The sequence below is a fragment of the Citrus clementina genome, unplaced genomic scaffold (assembly GCF_000493195.1).
Source record: "Citrus clementina cultivar Clemenules unplaced genomic scaffold, Citrus_clementina_v1.0 scaffold_2, whole genome shotgun sequence".
Taxonomy (NCBI): Eukaryota; Viridiplantae; Streptophyta; class Magnoliopsida; order Sapindales; family Rutaceae; genus Citrus; species Citrus x clementina.
Genome location: NW_006262688.1, coordinates 22,497,769 through 22,519,036, shown reverse-complemented (window position 1 = coordinate 22,519,036; position 21,268 = coordinate 22,497,769). Strand labels below are relative to the sequence as shown.

The window sequence follows — 21,268 nt, the reverse complement described above, 5'->3', positions numbered from 1 at the left end:
CCAATCCAACGCCAAAGTCATGGGATCTGGCTCTGGTTTGTAAGCTTACAAAAGATCAAGTAACTCATTAGCAGTAGGAGCACAAATGAAGAGTTTTTTCGCTGAGGATGGAATAAAGTAATTTTTAATTGCATGATTAAGAAATGGTATTAAGCTATCATAAAAGTTATTAGCATTTAACAGACCGATGGGTTTTTAATAAATATTCAAATGGGCCCAATAAGCAAATGTTATTAGCGCCTCCAAAGTTGCAAGGTCTCCTGGCAAGAAAATGAAAGCGTCAGCATGATTTAACATTTCAGATATTCTTTATTGCATACCTGAGACAACTAACTCTTCTCCAATTTGTGGGTCTGGTAGACATCCTAAAGGTTTTAAGGCTTTTGGAATGATGCCTAGCACTTGGCTTCCTTGAATGAAAGCAGCTTCAGAGACAAGTTTTGATAACCCTCGGTCACCTCCTCCATATACAAGATGTAGTTTCCTCTATGCTATACCACGACCAAGATCTACGGCTGCCTGAACAAACTTCTTATACTTTCCATAGCGAAATCCAGAATGCACACAAATGTTTTTAAGTTGACTGCTTGAAGTTGCTGCCATTAGAAAAATTCTAAAAAGAAACAATTTAGGAGTGCTTGAAAATAAGCTCTTATTTAAGGATCTTGGTAATGGACATAATGATATACATCTGTAAATGGGGTGGTGTGTTTGTCAAATGACGCGTGAAGCTTTTAGCTTAATAATTCAAAGGAAAATAGTAAAAAGAAAAAAAACAGTGATTAGATAAAAAAAAAAGACACAATAATAATAATAATGCAAAAGATAAAAGAATAGTAAAATAAAATGATATTTACTGGTAGTTGTGATTGTGGCTCACATCTTCCTCTAGTTTTACGTCCAGTAACGGCTTTAACGCCCTCTATGGGTCGAGGATATGCTTTCCATCCAATTTTCTTATAAACTGGCAAACATGGTCTTTTAGAGTCAGATTCTCAAGACTAAATTGTGCACTTTCCTTTTAGAACAACTTCCACAAATTTTGAATTTCACGTTGAACATATCCGCTCGGATGCGTCTCAAGAGATCGTAAGATATTATCCAACGATTCTTCACTCATGCCATCTTTAACGAATTTGATTTTATCTTCAGAATTTACAGAAACCATTCCTAAAGCTTTACAACATGGCTTTTTGCAAGCAAGTCTTACACAGTGAGAATATTCAGAGCCAAGTCGCTTAGCTCTTCTTTTCTTAACAAATGTACTTTTACCAAAACCAGGCATGTAAGAAATGAATGGATCAGAAAACTCACCTGCCAATCGGACATTTGCTTCAATTAACCAGCGAATGTCAGCAGGAATCCCATTGATCATTAACAAACGCAGTCGTTCACAATGAGCTTTGTAAATATTCTTAAGAGTATTTTGAGGGAGAGAAGGAAAACGTTGATGCAAATTTTGTTGTATTTCTTCCATGCTTGACATTGAGGTTTCAGTTATTGTGGGAAACTAAGAATACCGACTTAAAAAGTCACGAAGTACCGTTATCTGCCATTTATATGGGAGAGTGAATCAAAACAAAACGAATCAAATCTGCAAAATCAAATCAAAAGCGAAGAAGAACAACAAAATAAAACAAAAACACACAAGGAATATAACTCACCTTCGTCCTTTTATTGAATTTACCTCCAGTTCCAATTGCATATTATAAATACCATCCTCTATTTCCTTGAGTTGTTTTTTTCTAGATCTTTCATGTGGGATACTAACTCTAGTGGTTGTAGATCCCAAATGAGATGTGATTTACAAAATCGGAGTAATTTCCTCAAATGAAATTTTACATGTAAAAGCGTTTTAAGATGATCGAAAAGGAAATTTCTCATGGAGGTACTCATGACAAGTATAAAAATTTGGTGAGCTAAATCACAATTGTCAAACAACACACAATTAAAACAATGTAATGCACTCCATTCAAGACATAGGGAAAAGGAAAAAGAAAAAAAATCAAACAATTCAAATGATAAAGTAACAGTAAATCAAATTCATAAAAAGTTCAAATGAAATGGCTTAATAAAAATTTGGTGGGTCACTCAAATTGATTTCGGTATCTGCTTCACGTGGTTGGTATTCCAGATATAATTTCAATCTTTAACCATTAACTTTAAATGTGACACCATCCTTTGGATTCTCAATTTCTACAGCTCCATATGGATACACATTTTTTACAACAAATGGACCATTCCACTTTGACTTTAACTTCCCTGGAAATAAATGAAGACGAGAATTATAAAGCAACACTTTTTGACCAATTTCAAATGTTTTCCGAGAAATTCTTTTGTCCTGAAAAAATTTAGTTCTTGCCTTAATAATTCTGGAATTCTCATATGCATTATTCCTTAATTCCTCAAGTTCATTTAATTGCAATTTACGCACATTACCAGCATCATCAAGATTTGAATTAAAAGCTTTAACGACCCAAAATGATTTATGTTCAAGTTCAACAGGTAAGTGGTAAGATTTTCCATAAACAAGCCGATAGGGTGACATTCCTAAAGATATTTTAAAAGCAGTACGATATGCCCAAAGTGCATCAGTTAGTCGAAGAGACCAATCTTTACGGTTTGGATTAACTGTTTTTTTCTAAAATTTATTTTATCTTCTTATTTGTTAATTCAACTTAACCATTTGTTTGAGGGTGATAAAGGGTAGCAACTTTATGTGTAATTCCATATTTCTTCATTAAGGACTCAAATGACTTATTGCAAAAATGTTTACCTTCATCACTAATTATGGCTCGAGGTATTCCAAATCTGCTCAAAAGATTTTCTTTTAAAAAGCGGATCACAATCTTGTAATCATTGTGCCAACAAGGAATCGCCTTGATCCATTTTGAAACATAATCAACAGCAACCAAAATGTATACAAATCCAAATGATGATGGAAAAGAGCTCATAAAATCAATTCCCCAACAATCAAATATTTCAATGACAAAGATAGGGTTTAAAGGCATCATGTTTCGCTTTGAAATAGACCATACCATTTGACAATTCTTACACATTTTACAAAATGCATGTGAATCTTTAAATAATGTAGGCCAATAAAATCCACACTGCAATATTTTTACAACTGTCTTTTTTGAAGAAAAATGGCCATCACATGCTTCAAAATGACAAAATTGAATGACCCGACTTACCTCGTCGTCTGGTATGCATCTTCGAAAAATTTGATCAGAGCAGTACTTGAACATGTATGGATCATCCCAGTAAAACCTTCTCACTTCTGTTAAGAATTTATTCTTGTCCTGGGAACTTCAGTCACATGGCATTTCACCTGTTGTAAGATAATTAACAATATTAGCATACCAAGGTATTTTGTTTATAGAAAATAAAAATTCATCAGAGAAAGAATCATTGATGGGTGTTGTTTCAATTGAAAACTCATTTGTAAGTCTTGAAAGATGATCTGCAACAACATTTTCAGCGCCCTTTTTGTCCTTAATTGTCAAATTAAATTCTTGAAGTAGCAAAATCCATCGTATCAACCTTGGTTTTGCATCTTGTTTTGACATTAAATATCTCATAGTAGCATGATCAGAATAAATAATAGTGGATGAACCAATTAAATATGAACGAAATTTATCCAATGCAAATATTACAGCAATTAGTTCTTTCTCAGTTGTAGTGTAATTCATTTGAGAACTGTTCAAAGTTCTACTCGCATAATAGATGAAAAAGGGCTTACCTTCCTTTCTTTGACCCAAAACAGCGCCAACGACATAATCACTAGCATCAGACATTAGCTCAAAAGGTAAAGACCAATCAGGGGGTTGCATTATTAGGGCTGATGTCAAAAGAGTAGTTATTTTTTCAAAAGCTTGTTGACAATCTTTAGTCCATTCATTTATTAGGAGGTTACAAAGTAGTCTAGATATGACACTAAAGTCTTTTATAAACCTCCTATAAAATCATGTATGTCCTAAAAAAGAATGGACTTCTCTAATTGTCTTTGGTGAGGGTAATTTTGAAATGACTTCAACTTTGGCTTTATCAACTTCAAGTCCTTTTTAAAACACAACATGGCCCAAGACAATTCCAGAAGTGGTCATGAAATGGCATTTTTCCCAATTTAAAACTAGCTCTTTTTCTTTGCACCTTTCCAAAACTTTTTCTAGATTATCAATGCACATGCGCCAACTAGATGGAATTCATGTTGGGATTGGTTCACCTTTTTCATTTTTTACAACAGTTATTCCAGATTTCTTTGATACTACTTGTGTTGGACTTACCCATTTACTATCAGAGATAAGATAGATAATTCATGTATCTAGTAGTTTAAAGACCTCATTCTTTACCACTTCTTTCATATGAGGGTTTAATCTTCTTTGTGGTTGACAGGTTGTTTTGGCATTTTAAAAGATTAATATTTTTTATGTCTTTTAAGGTCCAACCAAATACAGTTTTATGCTTTTTTAGTATAGATAGCAATTTACCTTCTTGATTATTCGTGAGCTGGGAAGAAATTACCACCGGATATGTCTGTTGTTCTCCGAGATAGACATACTTCAATTCTTCTGGTAAGGGCTTTAATTCGAGTTCTGGTGCTTCCTCTTCATTTGGTTCTTCAGGTTATATCGTATCTTCAAAGTTCGATTGGTCATTGTCACTTATAGGTACCTGCATATAATCAAGTGTAGGGCATATGTTAGCAGTATCAAAATCTAATTCCTTACTTGATTCAAAAGAACCAGCAAAACAAATTTCAGCAGAGTTTGTAAAATTCCCATCCTGAATGTGTTCCTTAATGATTGGTTCGATGAGATCAATCTCCTCATTCTCATTATCATCATCTTCTTGGTGGTAAGGTTGTTTGCACATGTTGAACACATTGAGTTCCAGTGTCATGTTGCCGAAAGATAAATTCATTAATCCATTCCTGTAATTTATCAAAACATTAACAATAGTTAAAAATGGTCGACCCAATATAACAGGAATTTGTTTGCATTCATTAGCATTTGGTTCCATTTCCAAAACAATAAAATCCACAGGATATATGAATTTATCGACTTGGACTAATACATTTTCAATTATTCCTCTTGGAACTTTAATCGATCTATCAGCAAGTAAAAGAGTGGTAGAAGTTGGTTTTAACTCACCGAGATTGAGTTGTTGGTAAACTGAATAAGGAAGCAAATTAACACTGGCACCAAGATCAAGTAGAACATGTCCAATTTTATGATCCCCAATAGTACAAGAAATAGTTGGACAACCAGGATCCTTGTATTTCAAAGCACTATTGGTTGAGAGAATTGAACTTACCTGTTCTGCTAAAAAAGCTCTCTTTTGCACCTTATGTTTCATTTTCACCGTGCACAGATCTTTCAGAAATTTAGCATAAGAAGGTACATATTTAATGACATCCAGTAGAGGAATGTTGACCTTTACTTGTTTAAAAACTTCATAAATTTCTGGACTGTGGTTTGATTTCTTTGGCTTGATTAGTGCTTGAGGAAATGGGGGTACAAGAGAAGAGTTGGTTATTTCTTCATGGGTTAAAGGTTCGACAGACTCTTCCATATTTTCTAAAATTGAATCTTTACTAGTTTCACGAGGGTCCACAATGTGTTTTTAGGCCACTTTACCATCACGAAGGGTTATAACTTATTTGACTTGACTCATGTTTTGGTTTCCTGAATTTCCCATTTGAGGATGTTGTTGACTCTTGGGTTTTTGTTCAGGTTGAGCACAAAACTTTCTTTTTTCATGCATGGTCAGAGCAGATGTAAGTTTGGAGATAATTTATGTCAAATTGGTTAAGGTTTGCATCGTTTGGTTATTGATTGACTCTTGTTTTTCAATAAACGAATGCAATGTGTCTTCCAGAGTTTTTCTTGGTGGTGGGACAAAGGGTTGGTAACTCTGGGAATTTTGGAAATTTTGACGTGGAGGAACTGGTTGCGAGTGCATCATTATCATTTCTCCAACTAAAATTTGGGTGGTTTTTCCAACTAGAGTTGTAAGTTTGGGAATATGGATTTGGATTAGGCCTTTTGAAATTGTCAACGACATTTACTTATTTTTGCAAACTTTCTCTCAGAGCTGGCAAAGTTGGACAGTCCTACATAGAATGGTCAGTAGAATCGCAAACATAACATAAAATATTTTGAACAGATTTTACATTATCATTCTTTTTCAACTCTAATGCTTCGACTTTTCTAGTTAAGGATATAAATTTGGCTTGAAAATCATGGTCTTCCCTAAGGTTATGCATGCCTCCACCAGATGGAGATGACTGGGGATTACTTAATGACTCATAAGACCCAACTGTATCCCAGTGTTGTACATTCTCTGCTATATAGTCAAGATAGTCTAATGCATCTTTAGGACTTTTATCCCTAAATTCACCATTACACATCATTTCAATAACTTGTCTACCTTGAAATGTTAATCCCTCGTAGAAATAAGACAATCTCTATGTTTCAAAATCGTAGTGTGGGCAAATGTTAAGTAGTTCTTTAAACTTATCCCAACATTGGTAGAGGGTTTCTCCTGATTTTTGAGTGAAAGTTGTAATTTGTTTTTTGAAAGATTTTGTTCTGTGGGGTGGAAAGAATTTTTTCAAAAATTATGCTTGCATTTCATCCCAAGTTCGAATGGATTCTGACCTAAGATTTTGTAGCCAAGTTTTAGCTTTATCCTTTAGTGAGAAAGGAAAAAACTTAAGCCTGATTATATTCATGCTACAATTTTGATCAGTACATGTGTTACAGACTTCCTCAAATTCCCTTAATTGCAAATATAGATTTTCAGACTCAAAACCATAAAAAGTATGAAGAAGTTCAATGATACCAGGTTTAAAATTAAAACGTGATGCATCAGGAGGGAAAACTATGCATGATGGTGACCTTGTTCTAGTAGGATGCATGAAGTCTCTAAGAGTCCTAGGTTGTTCATGAAGATTTTGCAAGGCTTGGTCATTTTCGTGCTCCGAAAAATTTTCAGCTCCTATGTCAGCAATATTTAAGGGTGGTGAAGGTGATCTTCTAATTAATCTGTCACTATTTGTACGAGACCAACGATGCATGCAATGCTAATGATGTGTGCTAAACTAATGATGCATAAAACACTAAATGAAAAATTACAGATATGAAAATAAATTGGAATTTAAATAAGTAAAAAAATACGAAATAAAAATAAACAAACTGAAGATAAATAAAATAAATAAATTAGGCGGTGAAACCAGCCATAAACAAAGGAATTAAAAGAAACAGTTTAGGCAGTATTTTAAAACCAGCGATATAATAAAACATAAAATTAAATAAATTAATGCACAAAAATAAATAAACTGAAATTAAAATGTTAGGCAGTAGAACCGACAATATAAATAAAAATACATAAATTAACAAAATTTAAATAACAGTCAGGCGGTAGAACCGACCATTTAAAATAAATGGGTAAAGTAAATTGCAGAAATTTAAAGAAATAAATTCGATTTGTGGACTGATTTGCAAAGGTTTCTGGGCTAAATTGAAGTTTCTCACAAATTTTGAGGATAATGTTAAGGTTTGAAAAGAAGAGGGTTGCTAACTGAAGTTTTACAAAAAGAGAATAAAATAGAATCACGGAAAGATGGTAACGACAAAACAAAAATATTAAAATAAAATAAAAATAAAATAAAGACAAACTAATACCAAATTTAGAAAACTCCCTGGCAACGGCGCTAAAAACTTGACACAACTCAAAAGTGTATTACTCTCAAGTATAAGAATGTCTAGTTATAATATAACCCGGTGAAACCGGGGTCGAACCACATGGAGTTTTAAATTTAGTAAAACTAAGAAAATTAATTGCTGGGCAAAGAAATTATTTTAAATTGATTTAAAAATAAGTTAAGGCTACGGGATCCACTCTCAGTATTCAAACTATAATTTTAATACTCTCTCATTTTTAGCCTCACTTTTTCTAATTAATTATTATATCATTTAATTCTCAACTAACTATGTGTGTGGATAAATATCAAATAAAGTACCTAATGTGCCAAACTATATTAATGTGTCGACATTATGTCAAAATACCATACATATCCAAAGAAATTTATAAATTAATATGACATAAAAATAACTAGAAAAGAATAAAATAAACTTTAAACTCATTTGAGAAAATAATAAATTTAATAGTTTGAAACATTGAGCTTCACCCTTCACCTCAGCTTAATAAAATTAGCTATTCATATTGAAAGAAAACACAACACTCTATTCATTTGATAAACTTTTGAAATACGTTACAAGAAAGTTGATTACAAATGGAAACAAGAAAAGAAAAGAAACAAAGAAAGAATGAAATTCTGCAGCTACACTCTATTCTCTCTCGGCTTAAGCTCCTCAAAAAATAATAGCTCTCTGGCTTCTCTATACTCCGGCTTTTATAGGCAACAATTGCCTCCTCTTCATTCTTTTTATTCTTATTTAATTTATTATTATTTTATTTTTGTATTAATTAAATGAATGTTGAGAAGCATGATGGCCAGAAGGCGTGATGGCCTTCTGACCATCACAGGCAATCAAAACATGGTTGCCTTTTGCTCTTTTGTCCTTTTGTTCTTTTTTTTTTCTTTTTTATTTTTTTATTTTTTTATTTTTTTATTTTTTTATTTTTTTATTATTACATCTCCTCAATTGTGTTCCAATAATTCTTCTCCATTCCCACTTTCAATTCCGATTCCATCTTTATTCCTGAAAATTATATATAAGATAAAACTTGACAAATTGCCAATTAATTTAACATAAAATATATTTGGGAAGTATTAAAATAATTTAGAAATAATGAACGCATTAATCGACACAATAAGCGAAAAATTAATCATTTAATCCTTATTAAATGTACACTTTTTAGTGTCAATCACACTCCCCAACCAGCTTATTGCTAGGCCCTAACAATTTAAGCAATAAAAGTTTAGTAAAATTTCAAACTCAAATTGAAAATCTTTTTTTTTATATTGTGTTTACCTCTTTCATCAGATCAATGACAACAATCAAATAAAATTATAAGCATTATCTTCAGCCTAAAGAGAGTATCTTATTCATTTTTTTATAAAGAGATGATCTTATTCATTTTTTTATAAAGAGAGGATCTTGGTCATTTTTTATAAAGAGTGGGCATTTGTCATTCTTTGTAAAGAGTGGACCTTGGTCATTCTTTGTAAAGAGTGGACCTTGGTCATTCTTTGTAAAGAGTGGACCTTGGTCATTCTTTGTAAATAGTGGACTTATGTCATTCTTTGTAAAGATTGGACCTAAGTCATTCTTTATAAAGACTGGACCTAAGACATTCTTTTTAAAGAGTGGACGTAGGTCATTCTTTGTAAAGAGTGGACGTTGGTCATTCTTTGTAAATAGTGGACGTTGGTCATTCTTTGTAAATAGTGGACGTTGGTCATTCTTTGTAAATCTGACTGCAAGAGTAGTAACATGAAAGATGATTTTAGATCATTTAATGACAAAGACCTGATTGAACAAATTAATTTTGATATTGTAAAAGTGTTTGTATGCTATGAAGCTCTAGAGCGAAAATTTGATATAGCAATGGCTGACAACAAGCAGTTGGCAGAGGCTTTGGAGAAAGTCATAAAGAAAATTTTTCTTCCTTAGAGGTGGCACTAGATAAGGCAGAAGATGGGGTTATGAAAGGCACTGCTAAGCAGATCAAAAGAGGAAGAAGTTAATGGAAGTCAAAGAGGAGAACAAAAGTCTCCTTAAGCAGCTTGACACACTGGAGAAGAAAAATGGCAGGAGAAGAGAAGAAATATTGAGAGGTTTTTGAAAGAAATGAAGAAAGTTTTGTTTGGCTTGAGAGAATCTCAAAGAAATATTTTTTTTATTTTTTATTTTTTATTATTATATCTCCTCAAATGTGTTTCAGTAGTTCTTCTTTATTCCCGCTTTCAATTCCAATTTCATCTTTATTCATGAAAAATATTTATAAGATAAAAATTAAAAAATTACAAATTAATTTAACATAAAATATATTTGGGGAGTATTAAAATAATTCAGAAATAATGAACGCATTAATCGACACAATAAGTGAAAAACTAATAATTTTATCCTTATTAAATGCACACTTTTTAGTGTCAATCACCCCCCAACCAACTTATTACTAGGCCCTAACAATTTAAGCGATAAAAGTTTAGTAAAATTTCAAACTCAAATTGAAAATCTTTTTTTTTAAAATTGTGTTTACTTCTTCCATCAGATTAATGACAACAATCAAATAAAAGTATAAGCATTATTTTCAGTCTAAAGAAAAGATCTTGTTCATTTTTTTTTATAAAGAGGGGATCTTATTCACTTTTTATAAAGAGAGGATCTTGGTCATTTTTTGTAAAGAGTGGACATTGGTCATTTTTTGTAAAGAGTGGATCTTGGTCATTCTTTGTCAAGAGTGGACCTTGGTCATTCTTTGTAAAGAGTGGACCTTGGTTATTCTTTGTAAAGAGTGGACCTAAGATTTTTTTTTTTAAAGAGTGGACCTAGGTCATTATTTGTAAAGAGTGGACGTTGGTGATTCTTTGTAAAGAGTGGACGTTGATGATTCTTTGTAAAGAGTGGACCTATGTCATTCTTTGTAAAGAGTAGAGTTAGGTCATTCTTTGTAAAAAAATGGACCTAGGTTTTTCCTTCATGAATCACATTTTTTATGTTTTGTCATATCTTGCATTTAAATACTTTTGTTAGAATCTTTAGTACCTTTACCGTTCTTATAGAGAATAAGTCTAGATTATTTTATGAGCAATATTTTAATTGGGCCTATATTTTTTCATGGATTCTGGGCCTTTTATAATTTAGTTTAACAAATTTCATTTGAATTCTCTCTTAAATCGTTCTCTGTTTCTTCGAAGAAAGAGGCCATGACGGGACCAAAAGAGCTCACTCGTAACAAACCTAACACTGAGTAAGCCTCATTTTTCATGTTTTTGTTTCGTTGTTGTTTTCCTTTATTAGTCTGTCGATTTCTTTTTCAATTTTCTCCTCACATATTCAATTTTTATTCAGTTTAGAGTTAGTTAATACTGATTGAGGTTCATATCACTATATAAATTTTGTTTATTTTTATTCAAATTATCACCTCATTAATCGTCATCTCTGACCGCGAATTACTTTTAATTTTTCATTTTTCGGATATGATTTAGCAGATTGCAGGAGCGCAAATGCCAGTTGGAAATTGATGAATACCAAATAATAAAAAAGTGCAGAGTCGACACTGCTCACAAATCTGACTACAAGAGCAGTAACATGAAAGATGATTCTAGATCATTTAATGATAAAGACCTGTTTGAACAAATTAATTGTGATATTGTGAAAGTGTTCGTATGTTATAAAGCTCTAGAGGGAAAGTTTGATATAGCAAGGGCTGACAACAAGCAGTTGGCAGAGGCTTTGGAGAAAGTCAAAAGAAGTTTTTCTTCCTTAGAGGTGGCACTAGATAAGGCAGAAGATGGGGTTATGAAAGGCACTGCTAAGCAAATCAAAAGAGGAAGAAGTTAATGGAAGTCAAAGAGGCGAACAAAAGTCTCCTTAAGCAGCTTGACACACTGGAGAAGAAAAATAGTGGGAGGAGAGAAGAAATATTGAGAGGTTTTTGAAAGAAATGAAGAAAGTTTTGTTTGGCTTGAGAGAATCTCAAAGAGAATATTTCTAATTAATTCCAGAACATTTCATTCATTAACCAATCAATTGTTACATCACTATATTTATTCATGCTCAATAACAATTAGGAACTAACTATTAAACTAACTATATTTTTGTTACATATGCATTGTACGTTAATAATGATCTAACAAATTGATGCTGAGCTGTAATATGATTTGGCATTCTTCTTAACAACCATTGCTGACATGGCATTGTTGCTCAGTATAAGCTTGAGTTTGTTTTTCTTTCTTCTTCACCTTAAGTTCTGAATAATGAGCTACTTTAACATCCCCCTCAAACTCAAGGGATAAGGAAGTACATTGAGTTTGGTTCTTTGGTAATTGAAATGAATAAATGAAAATGGTTTAGACATAATGTCAACAATTTGTTCCTTACTTGGAATATAACAAATATTGACTTCACCTTCAATTACTTTATTTCTAATAAAATGCATATCAATTTCAATGCGCTTTGTCCTTGAGTGGTAGACTGGATTTCTGGCCAATTCAGTAGCACTTACATTATCACACTAAATTGGAGGCTTCTCTGTACAGCATACTCCAAATTCAGAAAATAATGATTGTAGCCAACTTATTTCTGCATTGTCTGAAGCTAAAGCCCTGTACTCACTTTCAGCAGTTGATCTAGTGATAACAGATTGTTTCTTGGATGACCAAGATATCATATTATCGTCTATATAGATACAATAAGCACCAATAGACTTTCTTTCATCTAAATCATAGGCCCAATCAGCATCAGTAAAACCTGTGAGTTTCACTTCTCCATTGCTAACAAACTTGGGGCCATAGTCTTGAGTTGCTTTCAAGTATCTCATTACTCGTTTGCACGCCATAATTCATATTGTCGAGTGTACCTACTTATTTTAAATTCTTTCACTTGGTTCGTGCCTTCATAAGTAACTTCAAGTTTGTGCCAAATTTCATTAGCACTTTCACAACTAGACACTCTATGAAACTCTTTCTTATTTAGTGCACAAAACAAGGCATTCATAGCCTTGGAATTTAGAGAAGCTTTTCTCTTTTCAAATTCATTCCATTCCCGTGAAGGTTTTGGAATATCTTCCCCGACTTCATTTTTAGTCAAAGGCATGAAAGGACCATCATTAACGATTTTCCATATTTCATAATCTAAGGCTTGTAAGTAAATTCTTATCCTAGTTTTCCAATACGGGTAATCGTTTCCATTAAAGTAAGGTGGTCTAGTGGTGGACTGTCCTTCCCTAAATGTGGAATCATTTTGAGTTGCCATTAATCTTTAACTCTAGACGGTTAAGTCTAAATAAGAGCACATTGCTCTGATACCAAATGAAATATAGGTGTGCAACCCAAGAAAGGGGTGAATTGGTATTTTAAAAATTATCCTAGCAAATCCACACAACAAACAATCTAACTTCTTAATAAAATTGAAAGCAATAAGTTCAATTAAAGCACAATAACAAATGAGTAAGGGAGAAGAGAAACAAACACATGAATTTTTATGTGGTTCGGCAATCCCCGCCTACGTCCACGCCTCCAAGCAATCCAAGCTTGAGGATTTCACTATCCAAGCATTTCCAAGGCTTCAACAGTTTACAATTGACTTCAAGGTGTCAATGGACCTTTACAACAAAGAGATTATCTCCCAATCTCTTCACTCAAGTGTCTCATACACTCAAACACTTACAATTAAGATAAAGAAATGAAAGTTACAATAAAACTCACTCAAAGAGTAGATATTCAAAAATGAAGATCAAGAGATGATTCAATGTGTTTTGTGATTTGCAAATTGAAAGCTCAAGATATCTCGTGTGCTTTTTGTTTATGTTTGCTGGGGAGTATGAAAATGAATTGGATTTGAGTTTATATAGTTTGAGCTAAAAAACTAGCCGTTATGCACATTTTGGTCATAACTGGCTTACCGTTTATGGACATCTAGTTAGCCGCTTAATGTTACCGTTACAGACACAATTTTGAATTTCTGAACATCTGGTATGCCGCTTGTGAAATCCGGTTAACCGTTTAACTTCTAGAAACATTCTGCCCGAATCCGATTTACCGTTTGTCAGGATCCGGATACCCGCTTGCTACAGTAATTACTACAGCGAATTGTGTTTCAAAATTACAGTTTGACCTTAAAACTTTATAAAACTGTGTTATGGCCCAAAACGTTATAAAACTTTTCAAATAGGTCCAATTTTAGAATTTGTAAATATTACTTTATTAATCCTAAAACTTTTTAAAATTAAGATATGACCTAAAATGTGTGAAATTATAGAATGACCCAAAACATTTAAAGATTTTTAAATAAGTCCAAATCCGAAATTCAAAACAATATCAAAGGTTTTAAAATACTTTCATTTTAGTCCAAAACACTTTGATTCCATAACATCATTTTCTTATTATAAAAACACAATTCATAAATCTTTGTTTAATCAATACATTGTTAGGAAATTAGTGGGTGAAGCAGACACGCAACTAAAATAAAATTGGAAGACAATAAAGAACAAGCACAAAAGAGGACACCAGAAATTACGTGGTTCAGCTTTTAGCCTACGTCCACGGGCGAAAATAGAAGGAAAATATTTTACTAGTGAAAAAGGGTTACAAGTATTGTGGTATTTTAGCTCACTACCCAAAATCTCAATACACCCAAACTCTCAAAACACTAATCACTCAAGAGTTTATTAAACTCTTAATACTCTCACCTCTCTAAAGGAAGGAAATGCTTCTCTCTCAATGGAATGCTTCAGCTCTTCATTTGCACTTCTATTTATAGCAAAATGATGGCCAAGAAAGTCAAAATCGTGTTCCTCCTTTTCAAAACTATGTTCCTCCTTTTCTTATTCAAACTGCTTCTTTTTCCATTTTCCTCTTCAAGCATTTCAACCCATTTTCAACATTTCTAGAAGAGTGGTGCCCTATATTCAACATACATGTGGTTTGTTATCATCAAAATCAATATCTATAGTCATATAGGCTAACAAATGTGATATCAGCACATACATAATGATAGAGGATTGTAGTGTGTTGGCATACTTCGAGGAGTTGACAGTGAATTGTCTCATGATATGGACAATGTAAAGAAGATTGAGATTTCTTGCAAGCATATGTTTTAATTATTAATTATTGTATAACTTATTAAATTTTTGTTTGCACAGGAAGTTATATGAAGAACTAAAGATGATTGGGATGACGATGAAGTATAAATTCATAAATCCTGCTGCTGTCTCGCTTTCTGGTCGAGCAAATACCAATAAATCTCGAATTGATAGAACGAAAATCATTGTATCCCAATTGAAAGGAATTCAATCTGGACAGTTATGCTTCATGCCTTATAATCTTAAGTAAGTACTTGAGTCTTATTATTTTATTTAATCACATTACTTTTTTAAGAAAATCCTTTACTAAAATTAAAGTTTGATTTGTTGTGGATTTCATTGGGTCCTTATTGTTATTGACATGGATTCTAATACAATATACTATTTGGATCCAATGCGACAACCAATGCATATGGATCTAAGGCTTCTTTTGAATAAGTGAAATTTTATATGTTTCTACATATATTTATGACATTAAAGGTATGTTTTGACAATTTCTACCATGGATAATCATACATTCTACAGTGCCATGGCAAGACTTAATGTTAAAGAATCAGCTTCAAGCAATAAAGTTAAAGTTAATTGGGCTACAGTGAAGGTAAAAGTAATTAATTATTAATTATCATGCACATTTGAGTTCAAATGTAAATATTCTTAACATACAATTAATTGAATAATTTTTTAGGCACCGAGACAACCCGGAAATGTCAAATGCGGATTTTATGTCATGTCTTATATGCAAGATATCATTGCTGATAACAATGTGCTAAAAGAAGATGTAAGTGTGCATTTTTTATTATGTAGTACTATATTTATATAATAGCTAATTTATTTGAATTTGTTTATAGTTCTTTGGAAAGAAAACTTATAATGAAGAAGAGATTGATGAAATCCGTAAGAAGTGGGCATCTTTTGTCTTGGAAAAGTTGTGATTATTTCAGGTATGTGATATAATTATCGGTTGAAAGTTGACTTTTTCATAATATGAATATACAAAAGAGAGTATTAGGTATCAAATATTCATTTTAGTTTTCATAAGTAATTATTCCCTCATTTCCATTTTTCTTTAAGTATATTTGTATTAATTAGAATATTATAGTTTATAGACAATAGAATAGTTTGACTTTGTTGTTAACTAATGTTTTTTAATATTTGTAAGCATTCTAAGTTCTTAGGCTTTTTTAGGTTTCTGTTTACATATTTTTGTTGGCTAATGCTTGTGTACGTTTTATTGTTGGTTGATATTGTCACTACTAGAAAAATGGTCTTTACTGACACTTGGTTTGTGACAATTTTTTAAAAAGTATCAGTATTTTCATTCATATGGACCATTTTCCATGTTTAACATAAAAATATCACAAATTACTGATACTATAGTATATGTAACTTAGACATCAGAGATTTCTGACATTAAGGTATCAGTAATAAAAATAAAGTAATTCTAATTAGGTTCCAAATAGAACTCGAACCGAGGACCTCTAATACTCAAGCGTTTAAAAGTCAAAAAAAAAAGACCAGGAAGTCCAAATCTCAAATTTTCTAGTTCAGAAAACTAACTAATAAACCAAACATTTTTTTAAACTTTTCCTGTTTAATTTAGACAAAATTTTTAATCTTTCTCGTTCCTCCTAAACTCCCCAAATCTAAAAAACCCCAACTGTGTCACCTTATCAACCCCAACTCTTCTCTCAGCCACTCCTTCCTTTTCTTTCTCTTACAATCCAATGCAATCTCTTACTATCTAACTCAATTTTTCCCTCTCAATCTCGTCTCTTTTCAATCCGTAAACTTACATCTTTCTATAATAATCCAACAGAATCCCATACGCCCGTGAAATTCTAGCCACTTTTTTGCCTAATGCCAATCTTCGTCATCGAGAAAAATGATTTAAGGGGTTTAATTTAGCTCCACGATCGTGGACAGATGCCTTGGTCAAAGTTAAATAGCGTTGTTAGAGGCTGTTTAAAGAAGAAGAAGAAGAAGAAGCAGAAGCACCACTTAGGTCAAGCAGTTGTAGATCTGGGCATGGTAATTAAGTAAGGTGAGCATTAGCTAAATAATTAATAATTGTTAAATATTCTCTACTTATATGTGAATTTAGTAAGAAGTTAATTTGGTTCTTTTTGTTGAATTTTAAGTAGGTTTTCTAATTCTTTTATTTTTATTCAACTAATAAACGGTTTTGGAATTTTTTTTCTTTCCGCATTTTGATTTGTTGATATGTGAATGGTAAAAGTTGTGTTAGTCATTCACAGTTTTTGAAGACTGGTATGGTGTCTGCAAAGTGTTTGATGAGATGCTTGTGAGAATTGTTGGGTGTGTTTCAATTAGTTGACATGGTTAGCAAATTATATGCTAACAAGCTAGTATATGTAAATAAAAAATAAGGGTATTCTTTCTTAAACATGTTATTTGATGCTCCAAAATATTCTCTTTGTAGGAGCAACTACCAATTGGTGGTTTGTGGGTATTATTCTGTTTGAGTTGCCAAAACCCCTGAGGTAGGCAACCAAAATATGACTGTCCATCTGTCCCTAAGTTAAATGATTTCATATGCTAATTCCTTTCTTTTGGTTGAACTGTCATTAACATATTTTAAGTGAATATTCTTACTGACATTTTGACTGATTATGTTGACTTTCAGTTTTATACTATTTGATGTTTATTGGGCAACATCCTGCCATCATTTTCCAATGTTTTGTTGTCTACAAAAAAATTTTGAGAGCATTATGAATAGAGATATACCCTGGCCGAACATGCCAGAGGAGATGAGCATTGAGGCTTGTGATTTAATTGCAAGTAAGATTTATAAAAGAGATTCATACAATATCTGTTTGTTGAAGTTACAATGTCATTTTTAACCATGTCAATCCACGCAAAGTTTATATATCCATATTAAAATGAGAAATATTTTCTGTTTGGTGGCATCTGATGTAAGAATTATTATTGGCATAACATACTAGTTATTTCATAATAAAGGCCCCATATTAATCAACAACTGATGGCTGGCTCATTTTCATATTTACTAACAACCAATATTTCATTTTATTTCAGATTATTAATTGAAAATCCAGTTAAAAAAACTAGGAGCCACTAGAGCTAGAGAGGTAAACTGTTGAGAGTCGGTTACTAGCAAAGACTTAAATTGTACTATGACTTAAGGGACTAAGCAGAATTTTCTGACAGTTGAAGCAACATCTTTTTTTAAAAAATATAAACTAGGACACACTTGCAAGACAAAACGTCCTTTGATTTCAAGCTTATTAACTTTTTTGACATTGTAATTGACCTATTTGCAATACTGAGTAGCTTCTCTTATTGGCCGTAGGCTATGTTTATGCTAGCTACAGAAGATGAAAATGTTTAGGTAGTGACTTTGACGATTTAACTGACACATGCAGTAGTGGTTTTTTCAGTAACACACTAGAGAAGAGGTTTCATTTGTTTACCTATCAATCTCTATGAACAAAAGCTTCTCAGTAGATCAGATTTTGATGCAAATATCTTTTGATGATGACTTTAATCTGATTATTCTAATTTAGAAAATGCCAAGTCTGAATACATTTGGAAGCATGTGTGAAAGAACTTAAATCAAAATTTATGAGTATGGATTTTATGAGGCTTACTACTATAGAATCAATATTTCATTTTCCTTACCCTTTTTTTAATTTTTCCTGTGAAGGAGGCTGATGAGTATGGTTGCTAGGCAGAATTTAATGCCTCTGCTCTTGCTATGTAGTACTCATTTAGCAATTTCTCATTTAAGGTAAATCCTACCACTCTTAGATTCATCTAATGCAGTTATAGAACTCTTGAATATTAGTTGAAAATGAATTAATTACTTGCATTTTTACATAGCTTCATAAAAACTAGCTTAATAAAAATTTATTTGGAAATCATTTGTCAAGAACCTAATATTTCTTTTATACCTATTTTTATTTAATCATATTATCATTTTTCAAAAAAATATACTTGGAAATTTCTTCAGGCCTAAATTAAATTCTTCAAGTTTAAATTGAATAAATTTGGCTTTTGGCTAAATCGCTGAACCAAATTGAACCAATTTCATAATTTTACTAACAAAATTAAGTCTATTTCAATTCAAAAGAGTGTAAAACTAAAAGAAAACTCTTGAGGACCAAAATTTTATCCTAACCAAAAGTTTTAAAAATCTATATGTTGATGAGCTTCAAATGTAGCTTATCAGTTTGTGAACTGCAATATAAATTTTGAATTTTCTTCTTGTTTTTAGCTGGCTTCTATCAATTCTGTTCTGGTAGTGAAGAGTGCCAAGGAATCAGCAAAAGCCTTCAAATCATTTGTTCCTTGATAAAATTTATACGGTTACTTTATCCAACATATATAGTTCCACTCATGACATGCATATCTATTCATATAGCTTCCTGGTTAATTCTACCTGCACCACGATCAGATGGTATGAAGAAAATCTTCAACCTTTTGCCTCATTTGATATGATTTTATTTGACAAATATAGGTTGACCATCTAGTTGCAGGGATCATCTTCCTAAACCTAGATAACCAAAGTAGTAGTAGCCTTATCCACATCATTTGATCATCCATATAAAAGTGGCAGTTTATTGCACCTAGTCTTTTTTTTTTTTTTTGCATCTTTATTCCTTATATCTTTTGAGCACTTTTTCTTCCGGGTATATATTTGCATATTCTTTCTAATAGATGCAATTGAGTATATATCATTTCAGGCTATATTAGTGGTTTTTTCACCTTTATATCTCTAAATTTTTTCATATTGGCCTTTCCTTTTAATTTCCCTTTCTTTGAAATAAACTTTAATTAGATTTGAGTTTCCTTATAATATACACTTTAGTTCTTCTAAATTTTCTCATATTGACAGCCAATTTTTTTTCGTTTTCCATGTACCCGTATGCAAATTTGATCAGTGTGTTTGAAGTGTTTCTTCCTCGACTTCACTTGTATCCTAACCCATCCAGTCTATTGAATAGAGAAGTTGCTGGTGTGATAACACAACTGCACTACTTATGTTCAAAGAGTGAAAGGTGGTCATTCTTAACAATTTAGCTTCTAAATTTGTTAAATGTAGCCGCAATTAGTAGGCATTTGATTGGACGTTAGAAATTCTTATGTATTTAAGATTATTCAGTTACGAGAATATGAAATCTTGATTATTGAAGTATTTGGGATTTGTAATATATACTAATAATATTTAAATATGAAATTAAAGATTTTGTAATATATATCAAGTTTTTTGTGATTATTTTATGGTGCCTTTTAATTTTACCAATAAATCAACAGCCAATTCAATTTTTTATTTTTTTAAAATAAATTAACTAGTGATACCATGGTAACACTAATAAAATATCAATAACTACTAACACTATGGTGTCATAATATCGGTGATACTGTAGTAATAGTAATCACTGACACCACTTACAAGTGTCACTATTTTTCTGACTCCCAGATTACTGACACAATTAACAAGTGTCAATGAAAGTAATTTCTGACACTATTCTAAAGTCAGTAAAGACCATTTTTCTAGTAGTGTTTGTATGCTTTTGGGGGGGGGGGGGGGGGGGGGGGGAATTTGTAAGCATACTGTGAATAAAATTTGGTTCATTTGAAAATTGATGTACATTTATGTACTTGTAAGTAAGCAGCATTTCAAAATTTCATTACGTTGATGCATTTTCTTTTATTTCTATGTATGCAGGAACTTGTTGCTGTTGTTCATTGCTTATATATGCTACTGGTGATTAGGCGATTAACATACATTGATGTTTCTTTTTTTAGTCAATTTCAATGTTTTAAGCTATATATTTTTGGTAGTTATCTCTTAGTTAACTGATCAATGTATATGTTTATTACCTGGATTGAATTTATCTTCTACTTTATATTTTGGAATACTGGATATAAATATATGTATGTTGGATTATACTTTATAAAAATTTATTATGTTATTTACTGAACAATTTGTATTTTTTTTAAATTGTAATGGATTTATTTTAGAATTTTATTATTTAGGAATTGTAAAAAAAGGATAATTGAAATTGAAAAATATCTATCATGCACATGTGACAGAATATATTTCCCACCGTGACAAAAATCTATCATCCACTTGTGATAGAAATGATTGCCACGTTACCATAATGTTAGTAGCCACATCATATGCCACATTTGCAAATTATTCCATATGTATAAATATGTCAGATTCCACATCAGTTACATTAAAAACAATTATAATTAACATGTCAGCCAATTGTGGGACCAGATATGCCAACTCAATTACCAAATAGGATACCACATCAACAAAATACTATACATATAAGTTGCCACATGTGAAAGAATATTTTTAACACTGTTTCTTGACAATTATTTTCTGTCACAAATCAATAAATATTCTGTCACAACATTCTTACTGTGGCTTTTGTGACAAAAAATAATTATGTCAGTAACATTATTTGTGACAGAATAATTCTATCAGAAATGATTAGTT

The 21,268-nt window shown here is 31.8% G+C and overlaps 2 long non-coding RNA genes and 1 pseudogene across 2 annotated transcripts; 2 read left to right on the top strand and 1 right to left on the bottom strand.

Annotated features, from left to right (window-relative positions):
* The window catches only part of LOC112100977, a 31,205-nt pseudogene extending 24,793 nt beyond the window's left edge, over positions 1-6,412 (bottom strand).
* Positions 6,413-15,117: 8,705 nt separating this feature from the next.
* On the top strand, positions 15,118-15,480 carry LOC18051016. Its single transcript, XR_002907070.1, has 3 exons — positions 15,118-15,216; positions 15,304-15,376; positions 15,464-15,480. It is a non-coding gene; the product is annotated as an uncharacterized LOC18051016 (long non-coding RNA).
* An 859-nt stretch (positions 15,481-16,339) lies between these two features.
* LOC18051015 lies at positions 16,340-19,951 on the top strand. Its single transcript, XR_002907069.1, has 3 exons — positions 16,340-16,819; positions 18,461-18,544; positions 19,698-19,951. It is a non-coding gene; the product is annotated as an uncharacterized LOC18051015 (long non-coding RNA).
* Positions 19,952-21,268: the final 1,317 nt, after the last annotated feature.